The sequence below is a fragment of the Caretta caretta genome, chromosome 5 (genome assembly GCF_965140235.1).
Source record: "Caretta caretta isolate rCarCar2 chromosome 5, rCarCar1.hap1, whole genome shotgun sequence".
NCBI classification, from domain to species: Eukaryota; Metazoa; Chordata; order Testudines; family Cheloniidae; genus Caretta; species Caretta caretta.
The window spans coordinates 19,413,057-19,439,010 of NC_134210.1; the positions used below are offsets into that span (position 1 = coordinate 19,413,057).

Here is a 25,954-nt window from a genome sequence, read left to right on the forward strand (position 1 = left end):
TTTGCGAATACAGATTAACACGGCTGCTACTTTGAAACCTATAAAATTTAACACTACTGTAAAATATGTTAGTTTGTGTCTTGATTTCTATCAGATCTAGTAGTAGTGGGTCCCTAATAAGAGGCAGTAAAAGTAGGTGTCTGATACCAGTAGCATTTTTTATCTCTAGAGTAAATTGCTGGTTCCCATGCTTGTGTGTGCTAAAGATAATCAAGACAGTTCATCTCTGGGCATAGATTACGCAGTCTGGTAGATTCTGAAACAAAATCAACTTTTATCTTCTGTTACTGTAAGAGAATACAGAGTAGTTGGTATAATTGGTGGAGGACGAAAGCTTTGTTTGAAAAATCACATTTCAGTTTCTTATACACATTATGATTTATACTCCCTATTATGCAACCCTTAATTTGATTTTTGAGGTACAAACACTAATCCCACTTTACTTCCTCATACATTCTTTCCTGCAACACTCTATTCAGCAGTGTAGCTAAAAGCACTTAGTGACAGTAGGGTAATTATTGGTTTTTAACTAAAATGTGTCTTAAAAATTATAAAACATAGTAGTCCTTATTTTGAAGCACGACTTTTGATATGACTGATTTTTTAAATCAATTTTCAAGTAGGATTATTGTTTGTTTGTTATTGTGCTAGTGTCTAGAAACATCAGTCATGGACCAGATCTCCATTGGGCTAGGTGCTGTACAAAGACAAAGCAGATATAGTTCCTGGCTCCTAAACTTAAATAGAAGTTTATTGATATTTTAGCATGTCTGTCTAGAAATCATTTATTTTTCAGTTTTATCAATGAAGTATCCTTCTATGTCTGGTTACTTATTAATAATCCTTCGTATTTTAATTATTTAGTGCAATATATTATATTAACACATACTTAATTCTTAGTAATTGATTTATGATTACTAATTTACACTTTGTTAGTTTGTACAAGACACTGTACAAACACATGGCATGAGACAGACCCTGGTTTGAATTGCTTACAGTATAATTTGAGGCAGAAGTGACAAATGAAAGGAAAGAAGGAGGATAAGGGTAATGAAAATAAGATTGTGTGGTTACACTGATAACCAGGTTCCTGATGGCCCTCTGCCTCAAAAGAACAGATTATCTGATTCCTGTTTGCTTCCTTTCTTCTAGATAACAAAATACTGCCCCAAACTCTCCTTCCTGTGGAAAATTTTGGTAGGGACAGTTCAGAGATTATAGAACCAGAAGGGACTGTGACAGGTCTGGCCTCCTGTATAACAAGCCGTAGAATTTCTCTGCATCAACCTCTGCCATAACTGTTGTCGATCCCATAGTTAATTACTCTCACTATTAAATATTATCATCTTATTTCTAGTCTAACTTTTTCAACTTCCAGCCACTGGATTTTGTTATACCTTCGTACGTTTGATGGAGGAGTCCTCTAGTATTAAATGCCTGTTCTGCATGTAGGTATTTATAGAATGGGATCAAGTCACCCATTAACCTTCTCTTTGATAACCTAAATAGACTGAGCTCCTTGAGGCTTGCTCTTAACATGTGTTTTCTAATCCTTTAATCATTCTTCTGGCTCTTCTCTGAATCCTCTCCAATTTTTCAACATCTTTCTTGAACTGTGGCCATCAGAACTGGACACAGTATTCCTGTAGTAGTCCCACTAATGCCAAATGCAGAGGTAAAATAACCCCTCTACTCCTACTCACTATTCCCCTGTTTACACAGCCAAGGATCACATTAGCCCTCTGGCCACAGCATTGTACTGGGAGCTCACATTCAGCTGTTTATCCCTCAAGTCTTTCAGAATCATTGATTCCTAGAATATAGTCCCACATTATGTAAGTATGGCCTACATTATTTGTTTCTAGATGTCTAACTTTACATTTAGCCATATTTAAAACACATATTTTTTGCTTGCACCCAGCTTACCAAGTGATACAGATTGCTCCATAGCAGACACCTGTTCTCTTCATTATTTATGACCCTACAATCTTTATCTGCAAGCTTTATCAGTAATGGTTTTATGTTTTCTCTCAGGTCATTGATAAAAATGTTAAATAGCATAGTGCTAAGAACTGATCCCTGCAGGATCCAGCAAGAAATATCCTCAATGGATGGTGCTTTTATATCACTCTAGTTTTTTTAATCATGCATTACCAAGTCCAATACTGTACAGAAGTCTAAATATGTTATATCAACACTGACCTTTATCAGCCAAACTTGTAATCTCAAGAAAAGTATTCCATAAACTCCATAGCTCAAGGTTATTGGAAGGGGGTTTGTAGTATTGCTACCCTTACTTCCGTGCTGCTGCCTTCAGAGCTGGGCAGCTGGACAGCAGCGGCTGCTGGCCAGGAGCTCAGCTTTGAAGGCAGAGACACCACCAGCAGCAGGCCAGAAATAAGGATGGCACAGTATAGTATTGCAACCCTTACTTCTGTGCTGCCACCTGCAGAGCTGGGCCCTCAGTAACCAGCCGCCCCTCTCCAGCCACTCAGCTCTGAAGGCAGCATCACCAAAGTAAGAGTGGCACAGTATGGTGTTGCCACGCTTACTTCTGCGCTACTGTTGGTGGGGGGCTGCCTTCAGAGCTGGGAGCCCGGCCAACGGCCACCACTCTCCAGCCGCCCAACTTTGAAGGCAGCGCAGAAGTATGGGTGGCAATACTGCGACCCCCCCCAAACTAACCTTGTGACCCCCCTGCAACTCCCTTTTGGGTCAGGACCCACAATTTGAGAAATGCTGGTCTCCCCCTCTTAAATCTGTACAGTATAGGATAAAAAGCACACAAAAGACCAGATTTCACCGGGGGAGACCAGATTTCCCAGTCCAGGATACATTTTTCGTGGCTGTGAATTTGATAGAGCCCGAGTCATGACAATGTAACTATACACTCACCTTTAGGGGTGTTCTGTCTAGCTCAGGAATGAGGCACGTTGAACAAGGTACTGGAGGGTGGGGAGAAGCACACTGGCCTGCAGAGAAGTAGTGGTCTCTAGTGGTTAGAGCATGGACCTGCACATCGAGAGTCCTGAGTTCTATTCCCAGTTCTGCTATGGAATTATGCTGTGTGACCATGAGCATGCCAACGCGTCTGTCTATGCCTCAGTTTACTTTTTATTAAAATATGGACATAATAATTTGTGAAATGTAATTCATGAATGTTGTAGCAATAGAGTGGCCAGTGGTAGGATTCCACCCATCATTCCACTGGGAGCCCAGCTACTCTGGTTTGTCATTCAGATAGCTTTCTCCCCTCAGAGTGGATTTGCTTGGAATGTGTTTTATTTGTCATTGATATTAAAAGTACACACAGCAAGGGAAAAGGTAAATTTTGACATGAAGACTTGTAGGAGATACAGTGCGGTTTGATCACTGTTCCTGCTGACTGCATGTTTTATATCTGTAATTTTCTGGGTGTTTTCATTTCAAATTCAATAAAAATGTTTGATATCTGAATTAATTTGCTGATTTAATACCTATTTCTGCTGCTTTACCTCTTACTTTTTTTCAGCAATAACTTAATAAAATTGCAAGGGAGAAGTTGTGAAATGTAGCTATCACATAGTGTTTCTTTCTGAAGTCTTTTCTGTCCTTGTAAGACTGAAACTATTTTCCATTTTTAAGATGCAGATGAGTCTTGAGTGAGTACAGTGAGGTATTGCTACATTGTCACCCGTACAGAAGGGTGACATTTTTTTACCATAACTTTGTGAAAATGCAGATTTGGTAACCTCAAAACATGCTGAGAATTTGTGTCGGTTTCACTGAATATTTTTCATTGGAAAAAATACCTGAAAAAAATTCTAAAAGATTTCAAAAGTTTCATTTCAACATGTTTTAAATGAAGCATGTGAATTTTTCGCTTCAAAACTGCTTTTCATTTAAAAATTTCCCTTAATTTTATTTAAAAACAATCAAAAACCTTTAAAATGCTTCAAAACAAACTGTAACATTTTGTTTCAGCTCAAACAAAATATTTTGTTTGACCTGAAATGACATTTTTTCAACTTTTTGATTAGCTGGAAGTTTAAAAAAATGTCACTTTTGTTTTTACCTGAAATAATTTTTTGTTTGTGTGTGACTTTTTTTTTTTTTTTAATTTTCAGTGAACTTAAAAATCCATTATTTACATAGCTGTAATCACTAGTATTACTAATCATGGTGTATGCTGTGAGTACTTTACAATTCAGAAGTTTACAGTCTCACAGTACCTGGCTGTTCATGTAGAAGACATTAGACCACAAAACCAAACAAACACACAAAAGCTAGAGATGAACAAGCAGAATCACACATTCCAAAAAATGCAAGTCAGTGAGAGGAAAAGACATAGTGAATCGAATTCATATCTGTGTAACTCTGCTGACCTCAATGGAATGACACCAGGTGTGAATTTGGCCCATTATTCATCGCTTGGCATCCTCGCATTTACTGTATATTCACTTTTTCTCAGTGCACAATGCAGAGATGCACTTTGCTCAGAGAAGCCCTTTCATTTTAGAGTGCCTAGAATTAACACTGCAATGAAAGGCAGGCTCTGTGTGTGTGTGTGTGTGTGTGTGATGCAACAGCTGTAGTTACTGATTGGTTACAGTTCCACTGAAACAGCCACCCTCATTAAGAAACATTTATACCTCTATTTGAAGAATGCAGTGTTGTTGTCACCATGTAGGTCCAAGGATATTAGAGAGAAAAAGTGGGTGAGGTAATATCTTTTATTGGACCAAGTTCTGTTGTTGAGCAAGACAAGCTTTTGAGCTACACAGAGCTATTCTTCAGTTCTGAGAAAGGTACTAAGGGCTTGTCTACACTGGCAAGTTTGGTCCCCCAAAACTGCCTTTTGGCGACAAAACAGCAAGAGCGTACACACTACAATGGGACTTTTGTCGCGAAAAACACCCAGTTTTGGTGACAAAAAATTTCCACCTCTATGAGAGACTTTTGTCTTTTCCCCTCCCTTTATTGTCGACAAAGAGCCAGTGTAGACACGGCTGATTGTTTTGTCGACGTGTACTGTCTTCCACCAGTATCCCGCCAGGCATGCGCCCCTCCCCTTTCAAAGCTCCGGGAAGTATCTGTTGGGGAACAAACAAAGAGCAAATCATTGGACTGCTCCTGTTCTGCCCAGCACTAGGAACACAGCAGCAGGCAGACTGCTGCTACAGGGGGAGGGGGGACAGACAGCTGTGCTGCTTTGCCACTCCTCAGCGTGCAGAGCTCACAGAGGGGGCTGTGGGAGAACTCGGAGAGAATCCCAAGATGCACAGCGATCAGCTCTTCCTCCCACAACACTGCACTGTAGGATACATACCCATGGTGCATTGCTCACCCTGTCGATGATGGTGTCCCCAATGTGGACATGATCTGTTGACAGAGGGAGCAAGTGTGAACACCCTTTGGCGATTTTTGTTTTGTTGACTTTTGGGTGTTGACCTAAGTTTTGTCAACAAAACTTGGCAGTGTAGACAAGCCCCAAGAGTGTCACAGCTAAATAAAAGATTGAACAAGTAGTTTAGCATAAGTAGTTAGCACATATTGTAAGGACCATTCAAGGTGTAGTGGCCAATTAACACTCCTGTAGTCACAGGACAAAAAAGAGGGGCTAGTGAGTTATATAGATCGTTGTAATAAGCAATAAATCCAGTGTCTTTATTAAGACTATGATTTTTAGTTTCTAGCAAAGTTATGAATTAAGCTCCCAGGCGTGTCTTCAGGTTTCATTTGAGGATGAGGACTGATAGGTGAGATATAGTGTGATCGCTTTGTGAAAAGTGTTCACTCACAGGTTATATGGTGTTTTTGTCTTTTATCATTTTCCTGGGTGAGTTCATTCAAAAGCATAGTGATTGTCCGGTTTCACCCATATAGTGAAAAGAAAAGGAGTACTTGTGGCACCTTAGCGACTAACAAATTTATTTGAGCATAAGCTTTCCTGAGCTACATTCATGCATCCGATGAAGTGAGCTGTAGCTCACGAAAGCTTATGCTCAGATAAATTTGTTAGTCTCTAAGGTGCCACAAGTACTCCTTTTCTTTTTGCGAATACAGACTAACGCGGCTGCTACTCGGAAACCCCATATAGTGGTTATTGGTACATTTAGTGCACTGGATGATGTATACCATATGTTGTGATAGGCATGTGTAGGACCCATGGATCTCGAAAGGTGCGTTGTAGGGGACGTTGATCATTTTGAAGAAGTCTTGTCAGTGTATAATGGACTGAAATGACGACTGCTAATGTCCCGGTATTATATTGTGTGTGTTGAACTGATTTATACTTGAGTAACATTGTACAACTGTTGATGCCCTCAGGCAGCTTCCTAAAAATGAGATCTGTATCTCATGAGGCTATCCCAGTGTGCCCATGCAAAATAACCATAGCATATCCAAAAGGCAGAGTATGAAGAGAAGTCCCAAGAGGACAAGGAAACAGTGACTCAACATGCACAGTACACATTGATATTCTCTTCCCTGAGCTCACACTGTTAGCACTATACTGCTCACGGGAACATAGATAATCATGGTGCCATTGCCCTAGTGTGCAGTTATTTTCCTTCAAGATGTACTAGGATGGATGTGAGCACACTGAAGCCAACTGAGTATGCCCCTGAGCTTTGAAATAGAAAAAAAAAAACAATGTGGTGCATTGTCATGAGGCTGCTTGCAAGATGTTGAGTGTAGAATCCCAGTCCCAGAGCAGGAATATAGGCATGTTCCACTTGGCTCATTAAAAGCATCCAGATGCTCTGAGACAAAGAAAACTGAACAGTTTACTCCCAGTGTGAGAATGGAGAGAGAGAGAGAAGAGTATGCTAGCTCTTCAGCAAGAGAATAATAGATTTTATGCCTTGTTTGGAACAGGTTTATGGCCAAGCCTGAGAGAAATATTCAAGGGGAGCAGGAAGGAAGTAAAAAGGGAATGTAGGAAAACTTGATTAGGTGCTGAGCAGGTATGGGGTATATCTGACTTGAAATCATTGTGGCTAGATTAGCTTTCAGTCTGAAATATTAGTCACTCTCTGCCTACGCTATCAATGTGGGGTGTGGCTGAGAGGAGGAAGGAAGGATAAGGCATGACTCACTGGTATGGTACTTGATATAATTTTATTTCTAGCAAAGGTCAGTGTGCAAGAATTCATTTTTTTAAAGAGTGGACGGACTAGAGCCTAGTCAATGATCACACGCACATACTGTAGTTCTTTTGACCCTACAGGGGCTAGGTTGGGAAAGAAGAAAAAGCGTTGGCACTGTACTCAATTCCACTCACAATCCCCTGATATGTGAATCATCAACAGTGAATGAGTTAACGATGTTGATAGATATCTTAATTATCTTCATTAGACGTCAGAGTCAGCTGCCCATTTAGATGAGCTGGGCAGGTCACACCTCCCTTCCAGCTATTGGGCCTCATTCTGCAATCACTTACTCCAGTGTAAAACGGGAGTACCTCTGCATGGGTACAACAAGGATCTTCCAGTGTGTGGTAGCTGTCACAAGCTTCCCTCAGCCTTTACAGCTGGGAGTGACACAGTTAGCTCCCCAATGCTAGCACTGCTCACTGGAATATCAAATCTCAGAAGTCCTTTCAAAATTCATAGGGAAATGGCAGAAACCTTCCAAGAAGATTTCTGCATCTTTGGTTCAGATGTTGGATCCAAAATCTGTATCCATACGGCTGAGCCCCAAATTCTAATTCTGGGGACCTCTGCATCCAGATATTACTGTTTCAGAGTAACAGCCGTGTTAGTCTGTATTCGCAAAAAGAAAAGGAGTACTTGTGGCACCTTAGAGACTAACCAATTTATTTGAGCATAAGCTTTTGTGAGCTACAGCATATTACTGTGTCAACCTATCTCTAGTAGCAACATTGTAAAAAAAACAGAAGCTGGCATGTCCAGCAAAGTTCATGCAGCAGCAGGACTGTCAAATCAGAAGTGCAGGTTTTCTGGGGGACATGCATGTTTGTTGGCCAATTTGTCACACTTCTTTTTAGTCTCAATGCATCACAAAGCCTCTTCACATCTTAGTCTCAGGACTCACAACTGCCGAGATCTTTTAGTTTGATCAGTTAAGGGCTTGCTCCTTAATTTAGCTGAAGCAAAAGGGACTGCTCTTGTGAAAAAGGACTACTCTAAGTAATGGTTTGTAGGATCAAACCTTTAGTCACTCAGATTATAAAAGTACTTAAGAATGCTTCTCTGGAAAGTACAATATATTAGCTTTTTACAGAGAACAGGATCATTTTGTGCAAAGCACTCAATATTGTTTGTGCTTCAGTCACTATTGGTGAAAGAGCTGAAAGATTAAGAAAAAAATTATATAAGAAAAAAAGAGACTGGAAGGAATAGATAAAAGCTGGTTTGGAGGATTTTATTTTTATATTTTTTATAGATTTCAGTTGATATCAGTTTTTCCCCAAGTTTTTTAAAATTCTTGTTTAAACGACATTGAACTGTATCTATGGATATGATTTTGTCACCATAAAATTAGGCAAAATTTACAGAGCAGTCATGGTAAAAATGTACAAAATCAGGGTATGGTCACGGCAGGGCTGAAGCCAAAGCTGGAGCCCTGCCGCTGGGGGCTGAAGCCGGAGCCAAAGAAGTCACAGAGCTCTCTTAAAGTCACGGAATCTGTGACCTCCGTGACAAAAGCGTATTCTTAACTATATTGTACTATCACTTTTCAAGCAGAATTCTTCATTAGAGGAGAGATGGTTCATATAATAATTAATTTTGAGAAAGTAACAGATTTTTTAGACAAAGGAAACACAGTGGGTCTAATTTACCTAGATTTCAATAAGGCGTTTGATACTGTGCCACATGGGGAATTATTAGTTAAATTGGAAAAGATGGGGATCAATATGAAAATTGAAAGTTGGATAAGGAATTGGTTAAAGGGGAGACTACAACGGGTCCTATTGAAAGGTGAACTGTCAGACTGAAGGGAGGTTACCAGTGGAGTTCCTCAGGGATTGGTTTTGGGACCAATCTTATTTAATCTTTTTATTACTGACCTCTGCACAAAAAGTGGGAGTGTGCCAATAAAGTTTGCAGATGATACAAAGCTGGGAGGTATTGCCAATTTAGGGAGAGACTGGGATATCATACAGGAAGATCTGGATGACCTTGTAAGCTGGAGTAATAGTAATAGGATGAAATTTAATAGTGAGAAGTGTAAGGTAATGCATTTAGGGATTAATTAGAATTTTAGTTATAAGCTGGGGACGCATCAATTAGAAGTAACTGAGGAGGAGAAGGACCTTGGAGTATTGGTTGATCACAGGATGACTATGAACCGCCAATGTGATATGGCAGTGAAAAAAGCTAATGCGGTCTTGGGATGCATTAGGACAAGTATTTCCAGTAGAGATAAGTAGTTTTTAGTACCATTATACAAGGCACTGGTGAGACCTCACCTGGAATACTGTGTGCAGTTCTGGTCTCCCATGTTTAAGAAGGATGAATTCAAACTGGAACAGGTATGGAGAAGGGCTACTAGGATGATCCGAGGAATGGAAAACCTGTCTTATGAAAGGTTTCAGAGTAGCAGCCATGATAGTCTGTATTCGCAAAAAGAAAAGGAGTACTTGTGGCACCTTAGAGACTAACAAATTTATTTGAGCATAAGTGGACTGAATGCATCCGATGAAGTGAGCTGTAGCTCACGAAAGCTTATGCTCAAATAAATTTGTTAGTCTCTAAGGTGCCACAAGTACTCCTTTTCTTTTTGTCTTATGAAAGGAGACTCAAGGAGCTTGGCTTGTTTAGCCTAACCAAAAGAAGGTTGAGGGGAGATATGATTGTTCTCTATAAATATATCAGAGGGATAAATATTGGAGAGGGAAAGGAATTATTTAAGATCAGTACCAATGTGGACACAAGAACAAATGGATATAAACTGGTCATCAGGAAGTTTAGACTTGAAATTAGACAAAGGTTTCTAACCATCAGAGGAGTGAAGTTTTGGAATAGCCTTCCAAGGGAAGCAGTGGGGGCAAAAGACCTATCTGGCTTTAAGATTAAACTCAATAAGTTTATGGAGGAGATGGTGTGATGGGATAACATGATTTTGGCAATTAATCGATCTTTAACTATTCATGGTAAATAGGCCCAATGGCTTGTGATGGGATGTTAGATGGGTTGGGATCTGAGTTACTACAGAGAATTCTTTCCTGGGTATCTGGCTGGTGAATCTTGCCCATATGCTCCGAGTTCAGCTGATCACCATATTTGGGATTGGGAAGGAATTTTCCTCCAGGGCAGATTGGAAGAGGCCCTGGAGGTTTTTTGCCTTCCTCTGCAGCATAGGGCACGGGTCATTTTCTGGCGGATTCTCTGCTCCTTGAAGTCTTTAAACCATGATTTGAAGACTGCAATAGCTCAGACATAGGTGAGAGGTTTATTGCAGGAGTGGGTGGGTGAGATTCTGTGGCCTGCATTGTGCAGGAGGTCAGACTAGATGATCATAATGGTCCCTTCTGACCTTAATATCTATGAATCTATGAATCATAATGGGAGGAGAGGTCAGACCATTTTCTAGTAATAAATGGTCGACGCTATGCAAATGTTGGAGAAGCCCTAATCTACTGCTTTATACTCAGGAAGAGCAAATAAATAGTGCATATACAAATTAGGAGACAGTGCTCTGGAGAGCAGCAAGACCTAGATTTAATAGTAGGGATAGTAAAAAAAATTCTGTTGAATAATAATACTAATTCATGCAGGGTAAAAAAAAAAATTAAGCCAGTACCATAAAATTCAATGTGAAAAGCACTACAACTCATACAGTGTAAAAGAAGTTTGTCAGGTAAGTGGTTCCACACATTTTGGTTGCACCCCTTGTATTGGGGTGTGGCATTGCAGGCACATCCTGCCTCAGTTTACAAGGTTTGGCAGTCCGTCCAGAGCAGGCCATAAGATCAGCGGACAGTCCTTACAAGGTTAAACAATAACCAAATCAGAATCTTTCTGTCTAGGCCTTTAAACAAACAAACAAACATAAAAGACAGTTGCAATGCTTTAAGCCCAAGACCTGACCTGGCCCAGGGGTTCTGGGTTAGCACTGAGGAGCTCCTTCTTGCCTTGGTTTCACCCAGCACTACTGTCAGAGGAAGTAGGCAATCCTTCTTAACTGGATTTGTGTCACCTCCTGTCCTTTCTAGGCCTCTGGTGGACTGAATCTTTCTGGTAGCCCAGGTTTTCCTTAAGCTGGGATGCCTGGGGGTTGACGTCTGCAGCAGGAGGCCGAGACTTCCTGATAGATCCTGTAACAGTGTCTCTGATGTGACTGCATTTGGAAAATCGTAAATAGTTGTAGTTCCACAGTATAGAAACCAGAAACTTGGAAAACTGCAGGGGTGGGGGAAGGAGGGAGGTCGGACGGACGGACAGACACACACACAAGAGTAACAAATATCACACAGAGATTCGAGGATGATTTGAGGAAGCTAAATTTACACACGTTATTCTAAACAGAAAAATGCTTATGATTAGAGAGACTGAAGGAGCTAAACGTATAGAAAAGATTAGAGCAGGACATGATTAGAGTATGCTCTGAAGAAAAGAAAGGAATTATTCACTGTCACAAGAAAGAAAGAGAAAGAAATAGCCTGAGAGTAAAGAAGGAAATCTTTTAACTAGATTTACAGTTAGAGGAAAATGGCAGTGTCAGAACTTGAGATGTTTCTGATAAGACAAAAGTCATCATCGGTGCAGATGTCCAAGAACTGGTTAGATAAGACCTCAGTGACAAGCTAGTGAGTGTGACATTGGCAACCAGGTGCCAGCTCAGGCCAAGGTCCCCCATGCCTCAATTCAATACTGACAAATACGTCAGTGAAATCAGTCTGGCTCACCTATGGGTTAGTATTGCTAAAAATAGGTATTAGAATTATAAGAATGTGTTTAGACTATTGAATGTTTGTAAGTTCCTGCATGCAGGGTTGCTGGAACGGGGGGGAACCAGGGGCCATGGCCCCAACACATTACCTGCCTTAAGGGCGAGAGATGGAGGGCACGGTTGTAGAGGAGCAAGTGGGAGGAGGGGCCTCTGGGGAAGAGGTGGAGCGGGTCAGGGACAAGGAAGAGCCATCAACACCTGGCAGACTAGAGTGGAACATCACAGAGACAAAAGACTTCGTTGTCTGCTCGCCCCCAGTGAAGATGGGTCATGCAAATGAATTGCTTCCATTGGCTGAGTTTGCATTCAAAGCAGAAAGGAGGAAGGGTATAAATCCCCCTCACAGGAAGAATTGTATTTTTATGCTGCTTGGACTCTGGGAGGCAAGGACTTCTTGGCATAAGCAAAAGATCCCTAGTACTTAGCCTGAGTTAATCCTTAAGTACATATAGAGTGTGCTTATTATAGAAGTGTCTTTTACTTTTTGAAACTTGAGTTTGGAACTCATTCGTGGGTATATATGTTTACCTGCTTTAACCTTCTAAATAACTCTCTTGTTTCCTTTTTCTATATAGTAAATCTTTAGATATTGGCTAAAAGCATTGCCTTTGATGTGAGACCTTAAGTGCAATTGGCCTGGGATAAATGATTGGTCCTTTGGGACTGGGAATAACCTGAATGTTGCTGTGATACTTGGTATATGGGATCATGTATCACAAAAGTAAGCTTGCATGGTTGGCAAGACAGATCAGAGTACCCCAAGGGACTGTCTGTGACTCCACGTTAGGGCTGTTTTAGTGCCTGAGGAGTTTACACTTGCTAACTGGTTGGTGAAATCTAAATATAGTACTCACAACCAATTTGGGGTTTTTGCCCCAGTTCTTAACAGTGTGGCCTGAGGTTGGTACTCATGCTCTTGAGCCACTGCAGGACATCTTGACCTTGAGTTTGTCTCCAAAATGAAGCAGTAAGACTGGGAAACTTACCTGGTCATTTTGGTCATGTTCTACTATCTGTTAAACCTTTTAATCTGAAGTGCTACAGGCCACTGTGTGTCAAAAGTTTGCAGCTCTCCCACTGCATTGCAGATTCTGTGGTCTGTTCCTTTTTGGCCAAATCTCCTTTTCCGTCTCTTCCTCCTAACTGGGCATCACTTCTTTCTACCCAGCAATCCCCTCCCCTTGCTTCTGTTGCTTATAGTCAGGTGCAATCTCCAGCACCTTCCTCAGCCACCTTTCCAGCCTCTCTAGCTTGTAGTAAGGCCATGTCTCTAACATATCCCTGTCCTATCCACTTAAATTGCTCCACATTCCTCTCTAATTTTTATGAGGCTCCCAGGGGGACTGCCACTCCTGTTCCCTCGCCAACTCTCCTAATTTCTTCATCAACCTCTTTTCCACAGATTTTTTTTCTGTAGCTGATTCCTCACACTTAGCTCACAATTTTCTCCATCATTAGAACTTTTCTGGCTGCTACAATGTACCTAAATTCCCCTAAATGTTGAAAAGGGATCAATAGTTGGTCCAAGCATTTACCACTAGGCTTCTTGTTGAGAGTGAGGTCAATATTCATTAATTCCAATTCATAAATCCAGGACCTCTGCCATATGAGTACACTGGGGAGTAGTTTGGTCTCTTTGTAGAAGTATTGACAGGTAGGTCAAATTGCTCATTATATTTTGTCACACATTACACTGTAGTCCTTGCTCACAGCAAATGATTATTTGGACTCTGTTAACAATAACATTATCTTGCAGTGGTTTCACAGATTTAGTCACAGATATATTTAGAGGTTCTTTTTGAGAAGATCATGATTTTATGACAATCTTGTTAGATTAATCTTTACAATGAGTGAAGAGTTCCTCTTGCTCAGAACTCCATAGACTGAATAATATTTTCCATTGACCAGCAAAGTTTAAATAAAAAGCTCTCAGTTTCTAGGTATTAGAGATTTAATCTAGTTTAAAGCATTTTAGGTTTTTCCCATACTGCATGTGCCATCAAAAATGAGAGTATTAGGTGCAATGAAGGGATGCTTTTACAGTTAAAAAGGGATCCATTTGTGTGACATTCCCCGGGGTACAATCTGGATAGCTGAATAGCTGTGTCCCTTCAATTCTCCAACTTGGGGGGCCTTTTACACTGCTTTGCTGTGAGAGCAGCCACGTCGGGCCTGTTCATGCACAGCTTCAAGCATGCAAAATCACTCCCAACTGAATGACATGAGTGCTTCTAGCCAGCCACTCCTGAATTATATTGCAGAGTAATACCAGCAAACTCCAAGTCCCTGACTTGTTCCCAGAAATGTGTGTCTTTTTCTGCCCAGCACCCTCCTGGACAATACTAACTCACAGAAAATCCATCATTTTATTAATGACTGCACAAACCCTGTTATCTCAAATGGAGGTTCCCAAACACACACTGGTTTAGATGAAACAATAAAATAAGTTTATTAACTACAGAAAGATAGATTTTAAGTGATTACAAGCAATGAGGCATAAAAGTCAGAATTGGTTACAAAGAAACAAAAGGTAAAATGCTAACTAATACCTAACTTAACAAGCTTAGGCTATGTCTACACTAAAGACCTCACAGTGACGCAGCTGTACCGATGCGCTACTGTAAGATCTCTATGCCAACCAGAGAGCTCTCCCATCAACATAATTAAACCACCTCCAACAAGTAGTGGTAGCTATGTTGGCGGGAGAAGCTCTTCCACGAACATAGCATTGTGCATACTACCACTTATGCTGGTGAAACTTATGTCACTGAGGAAGGGTTTTTTTTCACACCCCTGAGCGACATACGTTTTGCCAACATAAGTGGCAGTGTACACGTGACCTAAGTGGATTTGAAGCAAAAAGTTTTTCTTCACTGTATGCTCACAACAGTCTGGCTAGATCTTTCAGCCAGGACCACTCCCCCAGTTCAGTTATGCTCTTTTGTCTGTCAAATTTTGTCTGTTGATGCCGTGAGAAGAGATGAAGGAAGAGAGATGATTTGTGTCCTCTGTTCTCACTTTTTATAGCATTTCTCTTCTTTGAAAATCATCTCCAGCTGGGGTTCTGGCAACAGTAAGTCTGTTTTGGATGGGAACTCCCAGCTATTTATTTGCCAACACGTAAATTTCTCACCTACACCCTTCTTCCTGCCAAAAAATAGCCGCTTACCCAGGTGATAGCCCATCTGATTTTGTTGACACCTGGCTGAGGTGTCAGTTTGCCTTTTGTCTCTGATGAACTAGTTTGTGCCTGCTTTTCTAACCTGGGAGCATGTCTCAGCAATGTCATACAGTAGAATCTTATAACTTTACATACAATGTTGATACACACATTTTACCAGGACAATAATGATCAGTGAATTATGAGTTTTCAAATGATACCTCACAAGGCATACTTTGTACAAAATTCATCGTTGTCTTGTAAAAGTGGTGAACATAGGGTACAGACTGTCACAATTTGGTAATGTGTATGGGAGCAGATATGAGGAACTACTTACATAAAGGGGCTAATAGCTCATACAAAGCTACATTAGCACAGTCAACTGGTTACAGTTGGAACTGTTAGTCAGAAAATCTGGGTTCTATTCCTGGCTCTGCTGCAGACTCATGGGGTGGGGAGGATCTAAATTAAATCACTTTCATAGATTTTAATGCCAAAAAGAACCATTCTAATCATCTAGACTGACATCCTGAATAACACAGTGTATAGTTATTCATGCTGAAATCCCTGCATCAAACTCAGTAACTTGTGGTTGAACTGGAGCATATCAATTAGAAAAACATCCATTCCAAGATTTCAAGTGATGAAGAATCCACCATATCCGTTATTTCATCCACTGGAAATAGTCGTCCAACAATTAATTGCCCTCACTGTTAAAAGATTTGTACCTTGTTTCCAGTTTGAATTTGTCTAGCTTCAGCTTCCAGGCACCGGATCCTGTTAGGTCTTTGCCAAATTAGAGTCCTCTATTTGTTAACCTTCTATGGCTTAGTTAACCCTTCTATGGCTCAGTCTGTAAATGGGGATGGAGATAGTAATACTTCTCTCATAGGGGTGCTCTGAAGATTAATGTACATTGAATTATCTTTACAACATGGGCCAGATTCTTTGGTCTGCCAAAGAGACCTGGTGAGGAATTTTCTGTTGGAAAACCATTCCATCAGAAATGCATCTTCCACAAAATATGTTGCTTAAATTATTGCTTAATATGCTACTGGAAGGAACTCAGATAGTATGATGACAAGAATGGTATAAAAATGAGTATAGACTAGACAATGAAAATTGTCAATGTTTCCAGAAGTTTTGATCTTTCTATTGGGAAAACCAAAACAAAAACTCCCAGGTTCCCCAGGATCTCCAGCTCCCTGGCAGCCCACCTGGTGTATCCCCACTTAAGTAAAAGCGTTGGCCAAAATGTTCAAATTTGAGTGCCTAAAGTCAGGCACCTGTGACGAAGTGTAGAGGTTGGCTGATAAATAAGAGATTACCAGATTTGTGCCTATTACATAGCTGACCTGGGATGAGTTATAAAAGGATGAGGGAAGATGGTAAAAGGAGGTTATCAATGACATGGGCTATAGAAGATATGCATTAGTCAAGTTTGGGGTTCAATAAGAGGAATTGGATGAAATTCTGTAGTCTGTGTGTTACAGATAAGCCTGAATGATCTGATGGTCCCTTCTGGCCTCACAATCTATGGATCACAGGGTAATGCTGTGTCCTCTCTCTTCTCAAAGCTGGAAAGGCCTTGAGTAATTATCACCCAGTAGCTTGAGCTGATTGGTTCTGGTTTTGAGTTTGGGTTTTAAAACTACTGCAAGCCCTGAAGAGAGCGATGTGAAGAAACCTGTAACTGAGACTTTATTTTCCCCTCCCAGGTTGGTGAGTCTGTATGCTGGTTTACAGCCATCTACACTACTGAAAAATCAATTCCCTAAAACTGTACCATAAAACAACCAAAGTATTATTATCTTTATGTCGGAAACTGGGACAGAGAGAGGTTAAGGCCAGAAGTTGCCACCAGGAGTGGACAATGCTAAGCATCTGAAATAAAGTGGCCTGATTTTCAGACATGCTGAGCACCCATAACTTACATTGAAGTTAACAGGAGCAGCAGCCTCTGAACAGGCCATGTTGATTTAGAAGCTGAACTTTAGTCACTCAGGTTTTCCAATTTTGGCCCTAACTTCTCAGTGTCTTCATTTCCTCTCTAATGGAATGTTATTTGCCACCTTTGTAAAGTGCTTTGGGATACTTAGGTATTGGGCTTGATTTTCCATGGCTTTGCAATTTGTGTAGGATTGCCAAACCTCCAGGATTGTCCTGGAGTCTCCAGGAATTAAAGATTAATCTTTAATTAAAGATTATGTCATGTGATGAAATCTCCAGGAATTTGTCCAACCAAAGTTGGCAACCCTAATCTTGTGGAGTCATCTACTTCAGTAAAAAATGGATGTAAACTATCAATTCAGAAAGATATTGGAGGAATGGGGCAGCCGGGCAGGAGATACTCTTGTGCAGTGGCTGGTGTGTGTCTTGGAGGGGACTAAGGGGTCCATTTAAAGTGGCAGTCATCCTCTTTCTCCCTGAGAGCTGCAAAAGAAGCGGTCAGACCAAAGCTGCAATGGTGCAGCAGCCTTCAGCACTAGCCCTGTAACTGGTGTGTGTGTCTCTGTGCTTAAAGGGGCAACACCTCAAAAGTACCTTTGGGATGCACTGTTCCAAGCCATTGCTGTGGGTATGGGGATACCCTTTAAGCTCCCAGCACCTTGTTGGTGTGGTTTCTAGCTGGTTGGGGAGAGGAGGAGCAGAGGCACCAATTTAAAAAACAGCATCCAAGGTGGCCAATTATTGCCCTGTACATTGCACAACCTCCTTCCTTAGAGGTTTTTAAGGTCAGGCTTGACAAAGCCCTGGCTGGGATGATTTAACTGGGAATTGGTCCTGCTTCGAGCAGGGGGTTGGACTAGATGACCTTCTGGGGTCCCTTCCAACCCTTATATTCTATGATTCTATGATTCTATGAGTGTTAATGACTCCAAAAGGTGCAAGCTGGTGGTGAATCAGGACCCAAATGTGTTACATAAGTGCCAAATTGCATAAGTGCCAAGCGCCTGTAGATAATGATGTAACATCTGAAATATGGTATGCTAATACTCTGCTCAGATTTTGAATGTTTCTCGGGTCTGATAATAATGTGAATGTCTTGTAGCTGCATGGAAACTTTTTGGTTCTGCCTAATTTATCAAATCTGGGCCTTTCTTACAGCAAAGTTCATAACACGTTACATGGCACACTCTAGTTCTGATGACAATTGCTAGGGAGTGATGATAATTATTCAGTTTCTTTCTCTTTTACTCTGTCCTAATTAACTCAATGATTTAATCACTAAAACATCTCTAATTATGACATGTCTCAATCTGTCTGCAGGCAAAGTTACAAGAGGTCTTGTCTAAATATGGCAGTGAATAAATATGGTAGATTTTCTCTGCTGTTATTTATTGGCTCATATTCCCCATCTGCAAGTATCAGGACAGTCACTGATTTAGTCATGAAAATGTTTGTGAATGTCAAATATTTCACAGATAGTAGCCCAAATGTTTATTCAAAAACGTTTTCTGGAAGTGCACTACTAGGGCTGGTTGAAAATTTTCCATTTAAACTTTTTTCTGATGGAAATTTGGGGTTTCTATTAAATGGAAATTTTCATGGGAAGTGGATTCTTTCCTCAAAAAAAAAATTGGTTTTTCATTCGGAAATTAAAACACAAAAACATGTGGCCAAACCATTTATTAGTTTCATCAGCTTTTGGATAAAAAATTTTGGTTTCCAAAAATGTGGCCTACCTAATGAGGCTGTTACCCAGAATAGATGCATTCACCCTGATTTTCAATCTAATGTATATTTTCTAAATTAAATAAATCTTGTTTTCAGAGAATTGGTTTTCAAATAGTGATTGTGAGTCAGGAATTGTTTGTTTGTTTATTTTTACAGTGCCCAGAAACATGCTAAATGCTTTACAGGACAAACAGAAAGATGCAGTTTATGTCTCGAGGATCTAACAATCGAATTTGAGAGGTGATGAGACAAGGGCAGATAGGAAACTATAAATCATGGGATAGAAGGGTAGAGAATAAAAATTACATCAGTGATATTGTGTCATTACTCGGTTTTTAGGCATGTGTATTTCTGGATGTTTAATTAATTATGCAGTGCCAACAATGCCCCTCTGCTATGTACATTGGCCAAACTGGACAGTCCCTACGTAAAAGGATAAATGGACACAAATCAGATATTAGGAATGGCAATATACAAAAACCTGTAGGAGAACACTTCAATCTCCCTGGACACACAATAGCAGATTTAAAGGTAGCCATCCTGCAGCAAAAAAAAAAAAAGTCAGGACCAGACTTCAAAGAGAAACTGCTGATCTTGCAAATTTGACACCATCAGCTCAGGATTAAACAAAGACTGCGAATGGCTAGCCAACTACAAAAGCAGTTTCTCCTCCCTTGGTGTTCACACCTCAACTGCTAGAAGAGGGCTTCATCCTCCCTGACTGAACTAACCTCGTTATCCCTAGCGTGATTCTTGCTTGCATATTTATACTTGCCTCTGAAAATTTCCACTACATGCATCTGACGAAGTGGGTATTCACCCACGAAAGCTTATGCTCCAATACGTCTGTTAGTCTATAAGGTGCCACAGGACTCTTTGCCGCTTTTAATTAATTATTGATATTTTAATAATAATAATTATTGACTGACTTCTTAAAGGTATTGAGGAAGAAGTAAATCTTGTCTACATTAGAAAAGTTGCATTGGTTTAATTACATTGATTTATAATCAGTCTAGCTAAACTGGTGCAAACCCCTAATGTACATACACTTAAACTAGTTCACCTCTTGCTTAATCTGTTTATCTTAATTTAGTAATTTACACTAACCTGATTTAAACCAGAATTAAACCAGTTTTAGGAGTTTGCTAATCATCAGTTTAACTAGATTGATTATAAATCAATTTAGCTTGCATCAGGAAATTACAAAATTAAGCTAAACGAATTCAAGCCAGAATTAAATTTGTTTGTGTGTGTCTTCACTAGGGGGTTTGCATTGGATTAACTAGATTGAATTAAAATTAATGTAATTATTTGAATGCAATTTTTTTCCAATGTAGAGCAAGCATTAAAGAGGGATTTGAATGGGGAGAAGATAGTGGTTTGGACCAGATAAAGGATAAGTGGTAGAGTAATATATGAGGGGAGAGAGATGGCTGAAAACTGCTCTTAAAGAGAAGGAAAACATATCTTAGGGTTCAGTCAGCAGTTGCCTGGGGACACTCAGTCAAATATGTGGGTACTCAAAGAAGAGATGAGATAATGTGTTTGTCTTTTAGTGTGGTGTGATATAACAATTAATGCAAATATCCTATTCAGAGGGATGATAAATTCAAACCCAAAACTTTCTTCTAAGAGGAGGTTCATTCAATACATGGGATCTATTTATTTATTTACTGGAGTCATTTTTTTCAGTAATTGTTTAGTCACTGCTATGTACAGTATGACATTTCTCTTTATCTGGAAAGAAGAGGGTCTATACACATTTCCTGTTCTTGCAAATAATACTTAATTTTAATTAGCAGAGGCATAGACAGGAAACCGAGGTGGTCCTGGAGTGAGAGACATTCCTTTTGTTTAAGAGACCCAAAGGAAGCAGAACATATGGACTGTTACATCTACTCACAGCCAATTCAAACTAAACGAGAAAAGTTATCCAGAAATTAGAACTTTTTTGTGAAGGTACTTGACTCTAAAGTCTCCTGTCATAGCAGAGCATTTCCAGCAATATAAATGGAACTAGTAACCTGCAGAGTCAGTAAATGTATACGTGGCAGAATTGAAGCACTGTGAATTTTAAGCCAATTTGGAGAATGCTTTAAGGGATCATAGAGTGTCTATTTTGAAGCAGGTCTTACAGAAATGTTTGCCAACAGAGTTTGATTTCATCTGCTCACAAGCACTGCTTGTTACTGGATCAGTGGAGACTACAGGAAAAAAATGTACCAGGGGAAATGACCTATGGGAAGAGTGATGCATGCCACATGAGCGGAAGTGAGCAGCCAAAGTTGAATAGCTTTTGCTGATCACTGAGTTAATGAGTGTCATTTCACAGGTGAGCGGTGTTGGAACTGCCATAAAAAAGGACACACACAGCACTATGTGTCGAAGCCCAAATGAAACCAAAAGAATAAAGCTGTTTGGGCTGTGGGTGAGAGACCCTCTGCTAGTGGTAGTGACGGTGCAATTCTAAATGCAGCCAGTAAACAAACTCCAGATATCATTTACACAGAACTGTAAGGGGCTGGTTATCCCTCGGTCCTGGACATAGCCTGTGCATTTTGACCAATTGCCCAGAAGGATTATGGGAGTTTGCTTGCAGCTATTCCACTTTGCATGCATCTCTGAACCCACTCAATTACAAAAAACACAAACAAATAAAGAAAGCAGGGGTCCTGCATGTTCACGCTGCATACTAGAATCAGCCATCACCGTGTTGTTTGTGCTTCTTACTAAGGCAGGGAGCTCTCCATTGTTTTCTCTAGACATTCTAGAACAACGCACTGAGACCCTGCTACAACCTGCCCCCATCTGTTCAGCCCCTTTGCAGGTGAGAGCCCCACCTTCCATCAGAGACCTTTTGTTTCTCCAGCCACACCCCACATCTCTACAAAACAATAGCAGCTGCTCCACACAGTTTATCATGTAAATCTATTCAGGCCCCCAGCCAAGATCTACCAGGCCTGGGACATGAAGATTAAGTGGAGCATCTCTGGGTATGTCTACACTGCAGCACGGAGGTGGGATTCCCAGCGTGGTAGACAGACTCATGCTAACTTTACTCATGGGAGCGCATTAAAAAGAGCAGTGTGGATGTTGCTGCATGATTGGCGGCTCAGGCTAGCTGCCTGAGTTCAGACGGGGGGGATGTCAGGCAAGCTTGGACTTGGGTGGCTGCCTCCATCCATCTCAGCCTCACATTGTTCCCTACAGCACTCCTCCCACCTGAAAGCTACCCCCTGAGTGGGTCTCTGCCCCATTTCCTCCAGCTTTGAGCATTTCACTGCCTTTTTCTTCCATTGTATTGGTTTCTCACCTCTTTTCTTTCATATCCTTCTTGTTTTGTTCTTCTCCCTCTTAGTGTGTGTTCTCCCATCCCCCCATTTCTTTCAGTCCTGCTCCCTCACTTCTCTGCTCCCCCCACTTTCACCTGGAGCCCACTTCTCCCCAGCTGTATCTGCCTCTTCTCTTGCTCCCCTTCTCTCTGCCTGCCCTACTTCTCCCATTCTCTTTTTGCCCCTTTCTCCCCTGACTTATAACCCTACTCTTTTTTTTCCTTCCCAACCTAGTTTATGCCCCACTATTCTCTCTCTCAATGAAATAAACAAGAATTATAATAGTTAATCCTAAAAAGGAGCATTAAAAGGGATATACAACTTCATGCTCTGGAGTTTACCCAAACTCTGTTAGGTATTAGGATAATACACTCATGGGGGAGAGATTATCCAACTTCTACCTACTGTAGTGTTTCTTGTACCTTCCTCTGAAGCATCCTGTACTGGCTGCTGTCAGAGACAGGCTACTGGGCTAGATGGATCAAGGGTCTGATACAGTGTGGCAATTCCTATGCACCTCTTCTTTCCCACTGTTTTTGGCTCTTTGAGGGCAAGGAGGTATGACAGGATGGCAGAGTTGAAGGACCCCAAAGAATTAAACACCAAAAGACTTTCGTGGAGACCAAAAATGTGCCATAGGTACCACTGACTCGCCGTTAGGTCCAGCATTGTAAATAGAAAAGGCAAAAAGGCAAAATTCTAGCATTTCATCAATGCTAGTTCAAACCAGTTTCACCAGTGGCATTAATGGGCAAACATCAAGAGATACCAGTGGAGTTTTCCATGGGTAAGTCAGCAGTGAATTTGGCAGTTAGTTTTCTGATCTCCCACATACAGTTGTATTATATGCACAGTCCTCCTCAATCTACAGTATCTAGGTATTTATACCATGCTCATCACCATGCTATCTGAGCCCCGGTCAATTCTGAGCTCTGAACTCACACCAAAGATAATACTGTATACACAATTATGCTATTATATGGAAGGCTGCAACTTTATCAATGAGTTCCAGGAAAACTATAACTCCTACTTGAAGATTTTTCATGAGAGCCCCAAGATACAATTACTTCCTTTTATGTATTAAGTAGAAAAATAAATAAAAAAAGGAAGAAAGCGAGATAATCAAAACACTTATTTCTTATTTACTGTTACTGGTTTTCCTTTCCCACAGCTCTGCCTCTCTCTCCTACTCATTTTTTCTTTTTAAAATGGAGAAAACCTTTGCTTGGGGTTTCACATGTCCCAGTTGATAGCAGTGTGATGCACATTTCTTCATCCTACCACCAAACTTCCCTCCACAGCATTGCATAATATGCTGATCTAAAATACATTTCACTACATTGAGTGGACTAAGATGAGGCCAGCAAATTCATTTTAAATTGTGCTAGGAGATGGACTTGACCCCAGGTCTCAGAAGTTGAAAAGTGAATGTGCATTAACTCATAGTGTAAACCGGCCTCCTTGATCTTCTCCTTCTCTCATTTGTTATCATCATATTTCCCAGTGTTTGTCATATAGTTTGCTTTCGGCTACATCATACTGTAACAACTTTATAGCATGGCCTAAAGCAAACTATATTCAGAGATTCTATGACCAGAAGAGACCATTGTGATTATGTAGTCTGAGTTCCTCATGATACTCTAATTTGTTCTGAATGCAATAGTTATTATGCTGATTGATTACAATATAGTGAGGCTATGCAATATATAGACCCCTTATCCATGCCCTAACTAGTGACTTTGTATACTTAGTGGGACAGTATTCCATAAGAATATGCTTTATCCTCCCATATTGACTAGTTAGAAAGTTAGGCAATGCTTTAGATAGAAATATATTTATTATTTATATTATAGTAGAAACATCTAGAGTCCTCAAGCAGGTCAGGACCCCGACCTGTGCTAGATGCTGTATATATGTTTTATAAATGACAGTCTGTGTCCCAAAGATTTTATAATCTAAAAGACTGTTATTCCCTAATGATTTCAGAGACTGATAAGCAGTAGATGAATGGGTTGAATATTTAGGGCAATGCTTTGTTCTGAATCTTTCAGCCCTTACTTCTGATTATACTACAATCCCCCTTCTTTCTCAGAAACACACCTGTATTACAGAATCCTGCTGCCACCCCCAGAGATTACAGATCAATGTTGGACACACAGACATGAAAGCTGGGTCTCCCACAAGCTGAGACTAACTACGTTGTTCTGAGACTGAGCTGCAAGCTGTTCCTTTCTGCTTGCATTCTGTCTTATTTCCTTCTGGGATACCACAAAGAACAACTCAAGGATTTATATTAATACTAAGAAAGTCTCCTTTTAGAAGTCTAAATGATCTGGGGAAAGGGGGTAAACAGTGAGGTGGAATAACTTGCAGATGATACAAAATTACTCAAGATAGTTAAGTCCAAAGCAGACTGCTAAAAGTTACAAAAAGAAACTCACTAAACTGGGTGACTGGGCAACAAAATGTCAGATGAAATTCAATGTTGATAAATGCAAAGTAATGCATAATCCCAACTACACATACAAAATGATGGGGTCTAAATTAGCTGTTACCACTCAAGAAAGAGATCTTGGAGTCATTGAGGATAGTTTTCGGAAAACATCTGCTCAGTGTTCAGTGGTAGTAAACAAGCAAACAAAAAAGCTAACAAAATGTTAGGAACCATTAGGAAAGAGATACATAACATAGTAAATATCAGAATGCCACTATATAAATCCTTGGTACACCCACATCTTGATTACTGCATGCAGTTCTGGTCACCCCATCTGCAAGAAAGATATATTAGAAATTGAAAAAGTACAGAGAAGGGCAACAAAAATGATTAAGGTTATGAAAAGCTTCCATATGAATAGAGATGAGAAAGGCTAGGACTGTCCAGTTTGGAAAAGAGATGACTAACGGGGGTAATGATAGAGGTCTAGATAATCATGAATAGTGTGGAGAAAGTGAATAAGGAAGTGTTATTTACCCCTTCACATAACAAAATAACTGGGGGTCACCCAATGAAACTAATCAAGGAAATAAGGATTCACCCTTTGCTCTGCTATTACAGATCTTTTGACTATTTTCCTTTTAATGGGGATATAACAGTCCAGGAAAATGTTTTTTTGACTTTATTTTGTTTTACTAAAGCGGTGGCCATTTGAACACAACCTATACATGGTGCCAGTTGTGGAGCGGATGATATGCATACCTCTCAACTTTACTACAGTTGGAGAGAAATTTTGCTCCCAAAATTGCCAACATTTTACACAAATTTGGTACCCCCTTGCTTTTATTGTAGAAAATCATTTAAATCAGACATAAAGAGTCAGGGACCAGAGATTATGGGAAGAGTCATTCACACTAAAGAAAGGGATATCATAGCATTTTAAAAAAAGAAAAGGAGTACTAGTGGCACCTTAGAGACTAAACAATTTATTTGAGCATAAGCTTTCGTGCATCTGATGAAGTGAGCTGTAGCTCACGAAAGCTTATGCTCAAATAAATTGGTTAGTCTCTAAGGTGCCACAAGTACTCCTTTTCTTTTTGCGAATATAGTCTAACACAGCTGCTACTCTGAAACATAGCATTTTAAGTTTCCTGCATGAATAATCTTTGGTGTCTCTTGGGTCTTTATCACCCACTGCACCCCATGTTTGGCCTTTAGCAGGCTCAGAGGTCTGGTGGTAATGCGACAAACCATATAGTTACATAGAAACAATTGTTAAAAGCAACACAGAGTACTACAAACACAGAAAGTAACCCTGAATGAACTGGTGCAAAATTACCAACCCAAGCATACTAAGTGGTATCTCTCTATCTAGATACTAGACTGCTAGGTTAATCAATGCAACCCCTCCATGTGCTAAAAAGGGACTTAAATTGCTGCAGATAACCTGTG

General features: G+C 40.3%; 1 protein-coding gene across 2 annotated transcripts in view; it reads left to right on the forward strand.

The window, feature by feature from the left end:
- Nucleotides 1-25,954, forward strand: part of RAB27B (RAB27B, member RAS oncogene family) — a 211,176-nt gene that overhangs the window by 133,843 nt on the left and 51,379 nt on the right. The gene's annotated exons all lie outside the window — the stretch shown is intronic.